The sequence below is a fragment of the Lepidochelys kempii genome, chromosome 3 (assembly GCF_965140285.1).
Source record: "Lepidochelys kempii isolate rLepKem1 chromosome 3, rLepKem1.hap1, whole genome shotgun sequence".
NCBI lineage: Eukaryota > Metazoa > Chordata > Testudines > Cheloniidae > Lepidochelys > Lepidochelys kempii.
In genome coordinates, this window is record NC_136382.1 from 51,262,809 (window position 1) to 51,280,621 (window position 17,813).

Below are 17,813 nucleotides of genomic sequence, written 5' to 3' on the forward strand. Positions count from 1 at the left end.
ACCTTTCCCAGCCATCCCATGTTGATGTTGGTGAAACATCCCTTGTGATCCACCAATGTTTGCAGGACCACTGAGAAGTACCCATTGTGGTTTATGTACTGGTTGGCAAGGTGATCCAGTGCCAAGATAGGGATATGTGTTCCATCTATTGCCCCACCACAGTTAGGGAACCCCATTGCAGCAAAGCCATCCAGTATGACCTGCACATTTCCCAGAGTCACTGCCCTTGATAGCAGAACTTCAGAGATTGCATTGGCTACTTGGATCACAGCAATCCCCACTGTAGAGTTGCCCACTCCAAATTGATTCCCGACTGACTGGTAGCAGTCAGGTGTTGCAAGCTTCCACAGGGCTATAGCTACTCGCTTCTCAACTGTCAGGGCAGCTCTCATCTTGGTATTCCGGCACTTCATGGTGGGGGAAAGCAACTCACAAAGTTCAAGGAAAGTGGCCTTACACATGCGAAAGTTTCACAGCCACTGTGAATCATCCCATACCTGCAACACTATACAGTCCCACCAGTCTGTGCTTGTTTGCCGGGCCCAGAAGTACACTGCTCCTAAGTCGATGCTAGCCATGGTAGTGAGGACACACTCCGCCGACTTAATGCGCTTAGTGGGGACATACACAATCAACTGTATAAAATCGATTTCTAAAAATCGACTTCTATAAAATCGACCTAATTTCATAGTGTAGACATACCCTTAAAAGTAACAGCCCTGAATTCTGCAAATAGCCTTGTGAATCCTTTGAAGCCAAGTTCTGAAGCTGAGTTTTGAATTAATATTTTACTATTTTTAAAAAAATTGGATTGATAACGAGAATACACCCTGCATCATTTAGCTTCTAAACAGTATGTCTAATCAGGCTCGAAGCTCATATTAATCTGCTATCTGAACCTTGTATGAAGGGCAATCCTACAAAATTTGAGCTTTTACTGCACTGAAGAAATGAGGACCAGATTTACAGATGGTCTAAGTCTGTACAGCTTCACTGGACCAAAGTCATCTCCACTCTTATTATATTTAATAACAACGATTGATCTGAGTATTTCTTTCTGTGTTGCCAAATGTCTGGAAAGATATCTGGCTAGGTAAAGAGACAAAAGGATCAGCACAGATTTGTATGTGTATGTGTATGGTCAGTAGGACCACTTCAGCTTGCCAGGATTGGTAACATCAGGTCCTGGATTAAGTCCATGATGAGGCTGGCTGGATGTGATTTGAATAAATAGGGGACTCATTTACTCAGCGGAGCATCTTTGTCTCAAGCAATGAACAGGAGAGTGAATCTGTCAACAGTCTTGGCAGCAACAGCTTGGTCTGGAGTGAGGACATTCATGAGATATTATTGGAGGCCAACTGATCTGGATAAATATAAATTGGCTCTTAGCAACATGAAGGATGTTATGGTCCATCTGTAAATCAAGTTTTTAAAAAATCAGTACTTTTCCCATTTGAGATAAATGAATTACCCTGATAGTTATTTCAGAGTTTCTCTCTTTTGGGAAGCAATACTGACTCACCGTTCTATATGCACACTACAAAGGTTAGCAATTGAGATACAAATCACTGGGCATTTTTGCTCACACAGCATGTCATGTTCCAAGACAGTTCTTCAGGTACAAGTTGTGTGCCTGGAGCTACATAACAGCATTCTACAATTCATTTTCAGAGCCCACGATGATCTCATCAATTAACGAAGGTTTAATTGATAGAAGGTACACCTTTAAGGAGTGTGGGGATATCTGAATGCCAATTTCAGTTTTAAAACTGCTAAGGACCAGATCCTAGAATTTTTACAGGTAAGTAGTCCACTGAAGTCACTGTCGGTATGTCTCCTGTGAATAATGATTACTCATGTGATTAAAGGTCTGCAGGACTGGGCCCTAAAATTGATATATAGGTTGCACACAGTAAACAATTCATAGTTTTAAAATAACAATAGTTATATATTCAGTTTATTATTTATTATGTAAACATGTGTCTTGATCTTGGTCCTTTGATGTCAATGACAAGATTGGCATTGATTTCAATGGGAGCATTGGATTCTGGTACATAACTTTACTGCAGAAATCATTAGCTTGATTCTTGCAGTTATTTAAGTCAAAGTGGCATTGACCTGACTAATTATGACTTATGGTTAGACAGACATTTTGTCCTACCTTTATACTACAGCCTCTTAGCTGGTCAGATTCAAGGAGTGCAGATTATCATACAGTATATGCCAGAACCTAGTGTTAGTCATCTGCTTTCTCTTCTTGTCAATCTGTGACTAGACTTCTGGATGGCAACCACATAGAGCTTTTCTTTTATGATTACCTAAAATATTAAACACAGTGCAGAACATACCATCAGAAACACAGAATGTTCCCCTTCCATGGAGAGAAATTGCAACAAGGTAGAAATATTTAGAATCTGCTTTTGTCATCTTCAACACTTTACATTCCATTTGCTGTAACTCTTGCTTTATAGTCAGTCAGTCTTGTTTACAGAACCATCTCCCCTAGGGAAAGCAGGGTAGCTAGAGCTAACCAATGCAGAAGTCGGGGCAAGAAAATATCTCAAATGTTAGATGGGGATACACAGAGTGAACAGTGCTTGTACTTATTAACAGTTCTTTGGGGGGAGTGGGGACTGGAGAGATGGGACTGTAGAGGCTCTCCCCCCCCCACCTCTGAATGGTTTAGCCCTACAGGCATGTGAAATAAATAGCTGACTTTGCAGACTAGACCACTGAACGCATCAGAAAAAAGAGAAGCACACATGGAAATGTAGGAGAAATGGAGCCCTCCCACTTGCTCAAGAATTCTTTATTTGGAAAAGGTGTCTCTTTTTTCATCTGCCTGCTCTTTTTTTTGTGCCATCTGCCCCCTACTTGCTCTATAGGCTCAGTCTGAGCCAGTCAAAGAAGAAGCCAGCTGGCTCCAGACAAAGTCCCAGGTCCATCTGCCTCCTGCCTCAGAGAGATGAATTGCTTAATCACATCTACATCTCTCAGGCTTTTTTCAGTGCATGTGCATAACTTTATGGGACAGGCCTATAGAATGTAACAGATAACTTTTTAATACGTGGATTTTTGAACCATTCTACAGAATTTAATCAATAATTATAGCCCTTCACAAGACTTAATGACATGGCTTAAAAAAATCAGTTTCCCTAGCCCTGTCTAGCAGTTGGAAAGGCTATAATTTTCTGAATAATTTCTATGGGATGCTATTAGTTTCATCTCAATTTACTTGTATAGGTATTTTCTATAAAGGAATCCAAAAGCAAACAAAACTGCATCACCGGCCTTAAAACAAAAACAAACAATACAACTTCATGTTTGAATTTCATGTTTTACTATGAAAATCTTAATTTTATTGGGAAATGAGTCAATTTCACATTTTTGTAAAATAATAGATGACTGCAGAAGTAATTGAGCCTAACTTTCAAATGACAAAATTTACAAAAATGATACTTTTTTTTAATAATATTAGGTTCTTGTCTCTCTATCTAGTCTTTCTGCAACATAAAGCATAAAAAACATGTTATGACTACAGAACATTTTGAATGCAAATAGTAACACTGAAGAAAGTTGCTTAGGAAAATATTTGTAATGAAAAGGTCTATGACTATATTCTAACTAGTGGGGAGGAAAAAGGCAGGGGCAGAAAAAAACATATTACTTAAGGCAAAGTAATATCTTTTATTTCATTTTAACATAAGATCAAACACATAAGGTACATACATTTTCAACCTGTTATTTCTAAACACAGGAGACCTATGTGACTCCATAAAACCCTGTATGTTCAAATTCCCGTGTTAGCACAAAAAAAGCATCAGGTCTCTTGCTAGAACTGTGATAAAAGAAGCAAACAGGTCATGCTAGAAGCTGCACCATGATGCATAAAGTCCCCCAGCTCTATCTAGTGGCTAAAAAGGAATATATTGTTTTCCACTGAATAGCTGGTTTATGATATAATTATGATTCAGAGCTAAATTCTTCTCTCTTCCTATTGTGTATGTAGTTATGACTATGTGTAAAGGAATCAAATGAACCCACACTGACTGTTTCATTTAGTGTAATGCTTGGGTTTTGATTCTGTTGCACAATGCCAGCAATTGTAGTTGCTCAATACATAATTAATATTTATACCATATGATCATAAGCATGGATTTGTGCTAAAAAAATGTAGCAGTCTTCTCAGGCACTGCATCGTATTATGTATTCCTCTGTATTAGATATTGGTACAAGGGTTGCCAACTTTTTAATTACAGAAAACCAAACACCCTTGCCTTGCCGCTGCCCTACCCCTTCTCCAAGGCCCCGCCCCTACTCACTCCATCCCTCTTCTCTCCGATGCTCACTCTCTCCCACCCTCGCTCACTTGTTCATTTTCATTGGGCTGGGGCAGGGGGCTTAGGGTGCGGGAGTGGGTGAGGGCTCCAGCTGCAGTTTCAGGCTCTGGGGTAGGGCTGGAGATGAGGGATTTGGGATGCAGGAGGGGACTCCGGGCTGGGATAGGACGTTGGGGTGGGAGAGGGTATGGGCTCTAGGCTGGGGGTACAGGATCTGGGGTGGGGCCAGAAATGAGGAGTTCATGGTCTGGCAGGGGGCTCTGGGCTGGGGCAGTGGGTGGGTGGCAGTTGCAGGATCTAGGATGGGGCTGGGGATGAGGGATTTGGGGTGCAGGAGGTGGCTCCAGGCTGGAGCAGGGAATTGAGGTGAGGGAGGGGGTGCAGACTCTGAGAGGGAGTTTGGATGTGGGAGGGGACTCAGGGCTGGGGCAGGAGGTTGGGGTGCAGGAGGGGGTTTGGGTCTTGGGGCAGTGCTGACCTCAGACAGCTTCCAGAAAGCAGTGTCATGTCCCTCCAGCTCCTAGGTGGTACCAACCAATAGAAGCTGTGGAGCTGGCCCTCAGGGAGGGGACAGCGCATGGAGCCCACATGGCCACTGCCAAGCCAGAGGGACATGCTGTCCACTTCCTGGGAGGCACATGAGCAGGGAGCCTGCCAGCCCTGCTGTGGCCCTGCCAACCAGACTTTTAACAGCCCAGTCAGCAATGCTGACCGGAGTTGCCAGGGTCTCTTTTTGACTGGGTGTGCTGGTTGAATGCTGGCAATCCTAACTGGTACACAGAGTTAGCATATATAAAAATAAAATAATTCAGTAGAGGAAAAATGTTTTAAAATATACAAACGCTGATAGTAATGCTGCATACTTTAAAGGTATAATCAGTCAATTAACTGTCTCAGCAAATAGTACTTGTCGGTGAAGGGTTTTAGATTTTGATATACTCTCCCTTACTTACTGTGCCCCAAAACCAACATTTTCACAGGTGGCCACTGATTTTGGGGTACCTCCAGTTTTGGATGTGCAGACTGAAACACACAGTAGATGAGATTTCCAGAAGTGCTGAGCACCCACAATTCTAGCTAAAGCCAATGAGAACTGCAGGTACATAGTGCCTGTGAAAATCAGGCTCAAGGTGTCTTAACCTGAATAACCAAACTTGAGGCACTCAGAATCACTGGTCACTGAAAATGAGTCTGTAAATGTCAACCCAGACCACCATCCACTGGTTGTGGCACCTTTATGGGTAGGTACAGCAGACCCTCCAATTTCCTTTTCCACTGACCTTATATGTCAGTTCACTCCATTGGTTCCTCTTCCTTCTGGGATGGTAGAAGAGCCTTCACTCCCAGGCAGCAGCTACACTGCCCAAATCAGACAAATTCCAGTGACAGTTCTGTTTTAACAATAGTTTGAGAAACAGAGGTCAAACAAACAAACCAACCTGTTGGTCAGCACTGCACAGTCATTGGTCAGGATAACTTAAGTTGCAAAGGTCACAGACTGCGATTCTTATATGCTGTTATTAATACAGTATTGCCCAACCCCAAACATTCAAAAGTCATGAGTCAGGGTCCCCAGAATAATGAGACCAGCTTTAAAAAAATAATTATATTATAAAAATAATACATTTGTGTTTCTTATTGTTTCCTTTTGATTTTTTTGCCTTTAGGGTTCATGTTCTCAACCTTTTTCTCTGTAACCATGAGGACCAAAACCATTTTTTAAATGAAAGCTGAAATTGTCCCATAATCACATGACTCCAAGAGCTCAGGCTTTAAGGAAAAACACTCAGGATCATGAGACTCCTGATATAATAATGAGAATTGACATCACTGCCTATCTGAGCTTGTATTTGTCCTTTTCAGCTGATCGGCTTGTTGGGTTGATGCCTAAATATTTCTCTCTGTCTTTCTGGCAGAGATTATATCTCAGTGAAGTCTAGGTCATCATTCTTTCCGCATGCCGCTCCAATGCAAATTTGTGGTAATATAACCAAACCTGATTCCCCTTTTGAGGAGCAAGCTTGCACACACACACACAAAAAAAACCCCTTGAGATTCTTTTTAATGTGACATTATAAAGAAGCAAATGTATCCATATATATAAAATACATAACATAATGTATATGATGAGGCACAGCTATTGGTTATAACAATATATAGTGAAAACATGTTTTCTGTCTTTCCTCTTCCATCCCGCCTTTTGTACATACTGTTAGTATAGAGGAATATATTCCTTTCTTATGCACGACTAACACAGAATTCTTGGGTTTTGGGGGGGTAATCACTAGAGATGGGCATAAAGCTGAACACTAACCCAAACACCCTGAACATTGGGTGTTGACATCTGTATCTGAACCCTTTGCAGCTCAGGACTCTCTCTCAGGAAATCAGGTAAAAGCTCTCCCAACGGCATTCTCTGCACGTGACTTTAGCATTCATATTCCCTGCCTTCAATTGCCATAGGAATATATTTTTACCAGACTTACCTAAGCATAGACATATTAAATATGATGAGCTCATTTCTCTGGTAAGCCAGCAAGGCACTGAGATTTTTTGTGTGCATTGGATGACATTGCCAGAAGAGAGCAGAGAGTGAACAGAATAGACTCATTATTTAATCACACTGAGTGTTTAGCTTCTTGTTGTTTCTTGAAGAAACGTAGCCAATGACCATTAATGTGCTGAGCAATCAGCTGGGGGTGTGCAAAATTTTGTCAGGAAATATAATCAAACCTACAGAAGAAACGTATGTATCATCTATCTCTGAGCTATCTGGCAAGAAAATTAGCAAGAAGACATAACAGCTGGGTCACATTTTAAAAAACTGTTGAAAGAGTACCTTTGAGATCACTTTACACAGACATAGCCAAATACATTTCCTTTTACCTAACCCAACACTGAAAAAAGGGGATAGGGATAGGAAGTTCTCAATATTTTTGGATTTACTGCATCGGTTCCTTTGCCTAATTTAATCTTGCTACAGTTATCTGCAGGTTTGGGGCTTCTCAAAATGAATTAATGCAATGCTTGCCACATGGGCTACATTTGAAGACTATGCAGAATCTTCAGCTAGTGCTAGATGTAGCAGGCAACTTGCTTAGTGAGGTCAGTCATAGGGAATTTAAAACCCATTCTCCATAGAGCTCCTGTTCTCTCCTACATATTTTGGGTGTTCGTTCTGATCTATAAATTCTAGCTTCTAGCACCCTGGTCACAGAAGTAACTGTGTAACAGAGAGGATTACAGATTTAATTTAAAGGGCAATTAACCTGTTATGGTGGAGATTGTTGACACTGCAGGGCGATGATTGGTCTAATGACGTAACTAACTCAGTAAGGCAAGATGTATAGCTGCCAACACCAGGAAATAAGCAGAGAGCTTAGAGAATAAGCTGGGGGTAGTATAGAGAAAGTTGGGTGGAGCTGTCTTCTAACACATTCCTGTACTATATTCTGTAATACTGGGAATCTAAAGATAAAAGATACACATGGGAAAAAGAAATGAACTGTATATACTGTAAGTAAGAGACCACCCAAATGGGCCAGGCAATGCAGCACACCAGGTAGCTGAGGGAGTGCCCTGTGAAAATCACTATGTGGTTTGAGACATATCTTCTTGTGCACTGCCTGATCAGCCGACTTGTAGTAGTTAACATTCAAAAGGTGAGCCTGCAAATCTGGAAGTCACTTCCCTGCCAGTGCATCAAATTCCCTGTTGTTGTTGTTGTGGTTGGTAATGGTTGGTTGCTCTTAGAGATTTGGGTGCCTTTGTGTTTTAGGAACTGTATAAACACAAAAAGAAAAGGAGGACTTGTGGCACCTTAGAGACTAACCAATTTATTTGAGCATAAGCTTTCGTGAGCTACAGCATCCGATGAAGTGAGCTGTAGCTCACGAAAGCTTATGCTCAAATAAATTGGTAAGTCTCTAAGGTGCCACAAGTACTCCTTTTCTTTTTGCGAACACAGACTAACACGGCTGCTACTGTGAAACCTGTATAAACACATCCTGTCCCAAAGAGATCAATCTATTTAGATTACAATCTAAATCAACAAGACAGACAATGTGCGAGAGGAAAGAGTGGGGCAGAGAGGTGAAGTGACTTTCATGGGCCGCATTTACAGTAGAAATTATTTGCCGGTATAGCTATATCAGTAAACCCTCTGAGTGTAGATGCAGCTTGTGACAATTTGGAATCTGCCTGTACAACTTTTGAACTGAAACTCTATGTATCTGTCAGGCTGCAAATTCCATGTTGATTGTGTAGTTTGTTGCCTTCTCTGTTGTCTGTTTGCCTCTATGATGGGCTGAAGTCTCAAAACACAGAGATATGAGGCTGACAATAGAGGTTAGTACCCATAAGTTGGAAATGTAGTCACTCTAGAAAAAAGACTGCTTCTGGCTCAGAAGAATTGGCTGGGGGAGGAAGGTGAGAATGTCACCTTGGCAACAAAAACACCTGGCAGGGGTTTGTGCTCATGTGAGGAACCTGGCCAGGAGTGTCACCTGACAGGGGCGGAAGGTTTTAAAAAGACAGAAGCTGATCTGCTCAGAGGCCATTTTCCTCCAGTCCATGAGGGAAAAGCATGTTGCAACCCATGAGTCATTCAATGAAGCAGAAGAACTTGGGGTAACCCAAGGGACTTTGATACCGGCCCCAAGAACACTCTGGCGTGGTAAGGATAATGAGACAGGGATACACATTTAGTGTTTAGTGTTGTGGTGCTTTATGTGTCCAAGTATAAAAGAGCATTAATGTGTTAGGGCTTCTCTACACTTAACATACTACAGTGGCACAGCTATAGCGCTTCAGGGTAGACATTACCTATATTGATGGGAGGCCTTTTCTCATTGGCATAAGTAGTCCACCTCCCCGAGAGACGGTAGCTAGGTCAGTGGAAGAATTCTTCTTCCTAGAGCTGTCTATATGGGGACATAGGTCATCTTAACTACACTGCCTGCAGAGTGGATTTTTCACACCCCTGCGTGATTTAATTATGCTGACCTAATTTTATGGTGTAGACCACACCTTAGATCTTGTGCAAACTATGTGTTAACTGCTTCACAACTACTGTGTGCGCCTGAGAGAGTTAAACTGTAACCAGAAGCTTCACACCTTTAGGGTGGAGTTCATGGAGAGGCTGTGTTTAAATACACAGGAGTCTGAAGGGTCACGCAGAGGGACTAGGCAGCTGGTGCCAGCTCTCAGGATGGGTGCTAGACAGCAGGTCTATTGGAGCAGTGGCTGTAACCCTTAAAACACCCCAGGAATTCAGAGCAGCCTAAACTTGGGTCCCCCTCATACCAGTCCTAGTGACTGGCTAGAAAGCAGCACTTGCTAAGGTCTGTGACGCAGCTTATACCAGCAAAAGAGTGCTTTTGCCTCTGTAGCTTATACAGTTCCCCAAACAAAATAAGCTGTACTGACAGAATCACCTTTTTGCTGTTGTAACTGTATCTACACTAGGCCTTTTTCTGGTGTAGAATGTCGTGGGAAATTGCACCCCTAACCAACATTACCATGCAAGCAGAAGCTCCAGTATAGAATTGGCCACACGTTCATCAGTTTTAAGGCTAGAAAAGATCTTCATCATCTAGTCTGACCTATTTAATGCAGACATAGAATTTCACCCAGTGGTTCCTACATCAAACCCAGAACTTGTTGAAGGTCACACAGCAGCTCAGTGGCAGAGTGGGAAATAGACTCCGCAGTCCAGTGCCCTAGCTGCATACCATATAAATCTCATCTATTTATTCATGCTTCTGTCTGGGGGCAAAGGAAGTGAGTATTAGCTCTACCTGTTCCCCATACTGACTCCATATTGGAGAGAGAGGCTATTTAGTTAATGTTAGAGAGTTGCGTGATTTAAATTTTGCAAATGCACTTAGAGATTATTGACTCAACTCATTTTCTAAGGGTTTGTCTACACGAACATTTAGTCTGCAGCAAGTTGGAATGTAAATCTACCCCACGCTAGCCTGCTGCACACTAACTGTCTGTGTGGACCTTGCTGATACATGCTAACAGTTCCTTAGTAAGCTTTGATCTACCCTTTTTGACATAGGACTAGATTAAAGCACACTAAGGAACTGAGAGTGCATGACAGCAGGGTCCCATGGGCAGTTAGTGCACAGCAGGTAAGTGTGGGGTAGATTTACACTCCAGCTTGTTGTAAACGTTTGTGTAGGAAAACCCTAAAATAGAAAAATAAATATATGTGCATGCAGACTTGAGGAGATTATATAAGAAAGTTAATTAATATTTAACATTGGAATGAAAAAACAAGGTTATATCGGAGATTTGCAATTCAATGATTTTACAGTTCTTGCAAGAAATGTACAACATGGGGAAGGGTTATCAAGCCAGAACCATTTGAAACTTTCTTTGATGAACACTCGCAAAATTCATAAAGGCTTTTTGTCCTTTGGTGAGATTTTATGGATAATTTGAAAACTTTAAATGCATGTGCCTGTTAATAATTTATTTTGCATAGATTGTCATTTAATTGAATTGTAACTAGCATAGTTGTTGCGACTACACCCTCAGGACCCTTTGGAAATGAGAAAAGAATGCTTCAGATTGTTTCTTCTTGATTAGAAAGAAAAAGGTGAGAGCTCTTTACAAATTCTCAAATGCTGAATCCTTTTGCTGACTGCACCAAGTATCTGTGTGTAATGGATAGGCACTGATTAGAAGTTTATTAGATATGCTGAAACATGGCAGTTAAACACCTTGCAATGTGTCAGCTACCTAAATGGTGTGCAGGGGCTAAAATGTACGTCTAATGGAAAACAAAAATTTTCCTCATTATGAAAAATTACGTTTGCAAATTTACAAAGAAGTTAAATGCTTTCAGTCTGTAGTTGAGATATTTTTATGAAACTGCAAAATAAATCATAGGAAGAAGAAATATAAATTTCTCTGTTCTGTTCTATGTAGCTTCTTCTACCACGCTCATTACTGTCTGAACACCTTCCAATAGTGCATTAAGCAGTGCGACTACACATCTGTCACATTTGTTCTCTCATCCTCTCCCAAAGGGGAGAAGGACATGCAGTGGAGAGTCTTGTTTTGGTAGGGTTTGACAGGGGTTGTTTTTTAATATATATACGCTATATTGCTATATATTTGTTTGTTAGAGCAGGCAAGGTCAAAGAACAGTGCCTCGTACTTAGCACAGAAAGTGGTGAGGTTTGGGATACCTCTTAGTTCCTATGGGAGTTCATTCTACAGCTTGTACCTCCCCCAGGGAAAGTTCCATCTCCCACACAGGCCAGCTTTGCCCTAATTGTTGAGAATTCCATTGTGCCAGAGGAGTGGAGCAATCACAGTCTTGCTCCAGAAGCTTTAGATGGTCTTTTATATATCCTAGGCCCATACCATGGAGTGCTTATGTGAGCAGGGTCTGAATTAGCTCTCCCCTGACATCTAGTGGGAAAAAGACTTCAGGAGCAGATTGTTTGCCTGGAGATGCCTGGTCTGCCTAGGTGTGCAGCATGATGGAGTAGGTGATGCAGAAGTGTGCTTAGCAGAAGCTCATTGAGGGAGTCACCCTAAACTGAACCTTTCTTGCGAAACAGGGGGTAAGGATGCCAAATCCCAGTGAAGATGAGTGGATGGGGACAGGTGTTCCTTCCTGGTGGCGTGGACTGTGCCTAAAGAGTGCTAGACACTATTTGACCTGCCCCTCTCCGGAGTCCTTGTTTCCAGTCGGTGAGTCCTAGAACTGTCCTCACTGCTGAGCAAGTCTAGGGGCTAAGCCGTAGACTATGTGTGGAAACACTGAAAGACAACATAGAAACTGCACTGTCTGAAATCACGGAGAGCTAGGTTAAGTGGTGGAGCCTCAGAATGTGATGTTGCAGCAGTGGGGTCAGAGGAAGTGGCAGCTGTGAGCCAGCTGCAGAGGTGGCTGCAGGAGCATTGCTCAAAGCTCTTCTCCCCACCACCACCCCTGACCAGTGTGGGAGATAAACCCCATGAACACACCTCTGAACTCTGGGTTTTCGCTAACTAAGGACAGCCAACTATGAGCAGGACGCAACAGAGGGAAAAGGGAGTGATATGTTAAAGTAGTGGTCCCCAAACAGTGCACTGTCCACTAGGGGGGGCACGCAGGAACATTTGGGGGGCATGGCAGGGCTTGGGCCAGCCCACACAGGGGGCAGGGAGGGATTGCTACCAGCCCCATTCCCTCCCCAGCTCTGCTCCGGCCCCTGCTTCTGGGGGTGGGTGGACAGGGCTAAAGGGGGGCGTGACTCTGAAAAGTATGTTAAAGTGCCGTTTGTTTGTCAGACTTTCCCATGGCCAGTTGGGAAACTGACGCAAAGGACACAGCTGAATGTGCTGAGAGATCGAGGTTGCTTATGGTCATATGATTTTGAATGTGATTGTGATGTTTTCCCAAATGAATGCTAGGTTCCTTTTCCCTTTTAATAAAAGTTCTCTTTTGTTATACGCAGAATCAGTGCTTGCTTATTGCTTCTTAGTAGAGCCCAGGGATGGTGTTAAGTTTTCTCATATTACTGGGGACCTCAAACCGCATCTGTGTTGTACTGTGAAGAGGAACCCCTATTGAACCTGGCCTTTCTTGCTGCCGATTACACCTGGCAGAAGGGTTCCTCTGAGACAACAACCAAAACCATGAACTTGCTTTGATATTCTATGGGGAGCCAGTGTAGCGAACAGAGGAGAGGATGCGTTCACATTAACCTGTGTTGCTGAGGAGACACGTTGCAGTCAAAACAGATTTATCCAGGAAAGTGGCAAGTTATTCCTTGAGAAGATTTATGAATATTCATGAGTTTGGCTAAGGGATTGAATTTCCCCACTTTTCTTTACAAAAAGATTTTGCTTAGGCCGTATCTACACTATAGGTATAGTGTAGATGTGAGGGATGTGAATAAGCCACCTTCTCCACTGAGCAACATAAGTTACAGCAACCTAGGTGCCAGCATGGACAGCACTATGTCAGTGGAAGAGCTTCTCCCATCAACATAACTATCTTCTCTCACAGAGTTGGTTTTATTATTGTCAAGGTTCCTTCCCCACTCTGAACTCTAGGATACAGATGTGGGGACCTGCATGAAAACCCCCTAAGCTTATTTTTACCAGCTTAGGTTAAAACTTCCCCAAGGTACAAACTATTTTACCTTTTGCCTTTGTACTTTATTGCTGCCACCACTAAGCGTCTAACAGATATATAACCGGGAAAGAACCCACTTGGAGACATCTTCCCCCCAAAATATTCCCCCAAGCCATACACCCCCTTTCCTGGGGAAAGCTTGATAAAAATCCTCACCAATTTGCATAGGTGAACACAGACCCAAACCCTTGGATCTTAAGAACAATGAAAAAGCAATCGGGTTCTTAAAAGAATTTTAATAGAAGAAAAAGTAAAAGAATCACCTCTGTAAAATCAGGATGTTAAATACCTTACAGGGTAATCCAATTCAAAACATAGAGAATCCGTCTAGGCAAAACCTTAAGTTACAAAAAGACACAAAAACAGGATTATCCATTCCATTCAGCACAGCTATTTTCTCAGCCATTTAAACAAAACAGAATCTAATGCATATCTAGCTAGATTACTCACTAAGTTCTAAGACTCCATTCCTTTTTCTGTTCCCGGAAAAAGCATCACACAGACAGCGAGCCTTTGTTCCTCCCCCCCTCCAGCTTTGAAAGTATCTTGTCTCCTCATTGGTTATTTTGGTCAGGTGCCAGCGAGGTTATCCTAGCTTCTTAACCCTTTACAGGTGAAAGGGTTTTTCCTCTGGCCAGGAGGGATTTTAAAGGTATTTACCCTTCCCTTTATAATTACAATTATATCAACAGCAGAGCTCTCTCCCATCAGCATAGAGCGTCTTCACCAGACACACTGCACCGACACATCTAGATCATAAGTGCTTCAGGGCAGGGAGCATCTTACGGTTAAGTGTTTGTAAATGGCCAAGCACAATGGGGCTGTGAACCATAATGAGGGCCCACTGTAATACAAATAATGCATAATAATGAAAAGCAATATCAAGTGTCAAATGGGGGTCCTTGTGCACTTTGCTAAGGTGGGTGCAAGGAGAGGGCTGGGCTTCTGCCAACCTTGAAAACTACAAAGGAGTTGAGGGTTCCTCTGTATTTATAATGTGCCCAAGGGAGATCCACATCTGATGTATCTTAAGAGCTCAATAGCTGAGGAAGCTGCAAAGCACCTTTGACAGGTATGTGCTCCTAAAATTTGCAAGAGCATTGCTTTTTCCTGTAGCCCTCTTGCAATGTGCAGGAGATGGGCTCCATGCTGAGGGCCATCCCAAAGGAAATTGGAGGGAAACACTAAGCAGGCCTTAGCTAAGGAATGTGCAGCTCACATTAGCAGCGCTTGCAATTTGGGGAACAAAGAAACTGTTCACTCCTGCAAGTCACTGGGAAGTAAAATGTCAAAAAGGGGGGCAAAGAGGAGGCAGGACCATGGCCCCTCATCTATCTAAACTGGCTAATGCAGCAGGGTCAATGCACGGTGGGAAGCAATCCTAATGGGTGAAGTAGAATACGCTTCGCCATTAACATGGAAAAGGACTGGAATATCTATCTCTAAGGCAAAATCTACATCAGGGATCAGCAACCTTTGGCACACGGCCCATCAGGGAAATCCGCTGGCGGGCCAGGATGGTTTGTTTACCTACAGCATCCGCAGGTTCAGCCGATCGCAGCTCCCACTGGTTGTAGTTCACCATTCCAGGCCAATGGGGGCTACGGGAAGCAGCGGCCAGCACATCCCTCGGCCCATGCCACTTCCCGCAGCCCCCATTGACCTGGAGCAGCGACCTCCGACCAGTGGGAGCTGCGATCGGCCAAACCTGTGGACAGTGCAGGTAAACAAACTGTCCCAGCCCACCAGGGGGTTTACCTTGGCAGGCCGCATGCCAAAGGTTGCCAATCCCTGATCTACATGATAAGTTCTTTGTCTGGGTAGCTATACTGGTATGCTATACCAGCAAATAGCTCCTAGTGTGGATGTGTAACCCACAAGCTTTATACTGTAGCATTTGACATTTTTCTTCAGGAGGGGAGACCTGGATCTTAACTGGATTCTCTGCACACATGCAGGGCTGGGTAACTCAGTAAGACCCAGACACTTCCTGAACAGGATGTGGTAGTTCCATGGCATCGTCAGTAGCTGTTTTTGAAGCTACATAGGAAATTTTCATTGTGGGCAGTCCATCTGGCAGGTCATCCCTAGTCACATTCTGACAGCTGAGTGAATCAGAGAGCAAGGCGGATGGATAGGGGAGTTAAAACAGCCTTTTGGAGTCCAAAGTTTGGACTCAGTGGTAAATTTATGAGAACCAGGAGATGTCTGCTATGACGGCTGGGTCCCAATCCCTGTATGATGTTGAATACAGGTCAGTGTTCTTCCATCTTTATTTACTAGGGAGACCCTCCATTAAGATCATGTTTAATCCACCTTGGTGTAGTTTATCAACCTAGAGGGAGAGCTGGAGGAAAACACTGGTGACCCCCTAGAGTCTGCAGGGCCTGTGGAATTTACATTCAGAGATCAGCTAACTGCTCTAAACTGGGATTCTGCCTCTGTTAAAGAGAGAGTGGGACAGGACTTAGTGAAGGGACGGTTTGTAAATTCTCTCCTGACCTAGCTGGACTCATGAGGAGAAGATGGCACCCTACTGAATGAGAGCCTTGTGGTGATCCAGGAAATGGATATTTTATATGCTGATCCCAATCCCTGTATTACTTTGGATACAGGCTGTAGATTTCTCTTTCACCAGCAGCTAAGAGGACCAGTTAGCTAGTAATTCAAGGTCTGGAAAGCTGCTAGCTGTGGAGATCCCCAGACTGTTTGTTTGCTGATAGGGTTCCAAAGTGTTTGAAAGGACCGAGATGCTGCTATTTCTCTGGCTCTGAACAGTCCAGGTGATACACACTGCATACTATGCTCGCACTGTAATGTCTGAGAAATCATCTCTGAGAAAAGATCAGAGGACAAAGTGTTTTGATGTGTGTGCTAAAGTATAGAAAAGGTTATGCTGAAACCTTTCATTTGAATGTTTATAACAGAAACAAAGGGGAGGGAATCTGTATAAGGAACACCCGTAGACTTACTATCTAATAGTTCTTGTTTAAAAGTCATTCATAGAATGCTACATAGTATTTACAATGTTTTATACTAGTTAAATATATGCATTAAATGTTTGTTTTAATAAGAAACATATGGTACTCTCTCTTTTGAAGTTGACTGAGAACTATTAACATCCATTTATCAGGGTATAACATACAATAGGCCTAAGGTTTTAATTCTGTGTAATACTTTCCAAAAAGTCCTGGAAAGACAAAAGTCTGGTGTGTGCTTCATCAAAGAGGTAAGCTGAACTGCAACTAGCAAGGGGAGTATAATAGTTACACAGAATAGTGCTTGGGAATCCCCTGCCCTTCCCCACCCCTAACTCCACCGCCACTCTCACCCCCATCTTATTACAGATGCAGCTTATCCTGCCAAAGCTTCATTTTTGCCAGCATACCTTATTCTAAACCCCTCTTCTCCCTCTGAATGAAATAAGCTATAGCAACAAAAGTGCAGTTTGGCTGGTATAACTGTGTCTACACTAGAGGCTTTTGCTAGCACAGCTATATCAGTCACAAATCATGTCTCACCCCTGACATATCTATAACAGAAAAGGTAGTGTAAGACCTGGCCTAATGCACTTTAAAAAAAAAAAATTGTAATGCTAATCCTGAGGTGATGTGGCTCTGCGCTGGCCCTCATCACAGCAGTGGCTTAAAAGCCAAAATCCATACCATAAAACACAAGGGTACCAAAATCTGCCCTCTAATTATACTCATGCACTGCAATGGGATTACATGAGAGTAATTAATAACAGCATTTGATCCACAGTACCTGACACTAAATGCTAACCACGTAACTTAGATAAATCTAATGCACTAAATAACACGACAGATGCAGTTAAGTGCTGTGATGTTTGGCCGAATACAATTCACAGTGGTGTAGCTCCACTAAATTGAAGTGGATTTGCACTGGTATAAAATGGACACAAGTGAGACCATAGTCAAGTCCTGCTATTGAGGAAATCAATGGAGGAGAAGTGTTGCAAACAGTTATGATATTGTAGGGGGAGTTTGAAATGGGCGGTGCTCCTTGCACAGATGAAAGAGGTTTTTCCAGGCATAATAGGTGGCATGAAAGAGGGCAGAAAGCTGAGAGAAGAGTGCACTGCACTGGAAATTATTCTTTAGTCATCAGTCCATTAAATGATCTAAAGCCTTTCCAACTCTAATTCCTATAATTTTATTATTCACATAGCAAATTAAAAGCAGTGTGTTTAGTCTAATGGAACAGGATTCATTGTTTTTTCTTGCACTTACATCTTTAAAAAACATCATTAAAAACCTGACAGTGCAATGCTGTGGCTCAGAATTTTAATGCACAAAATCAACGAA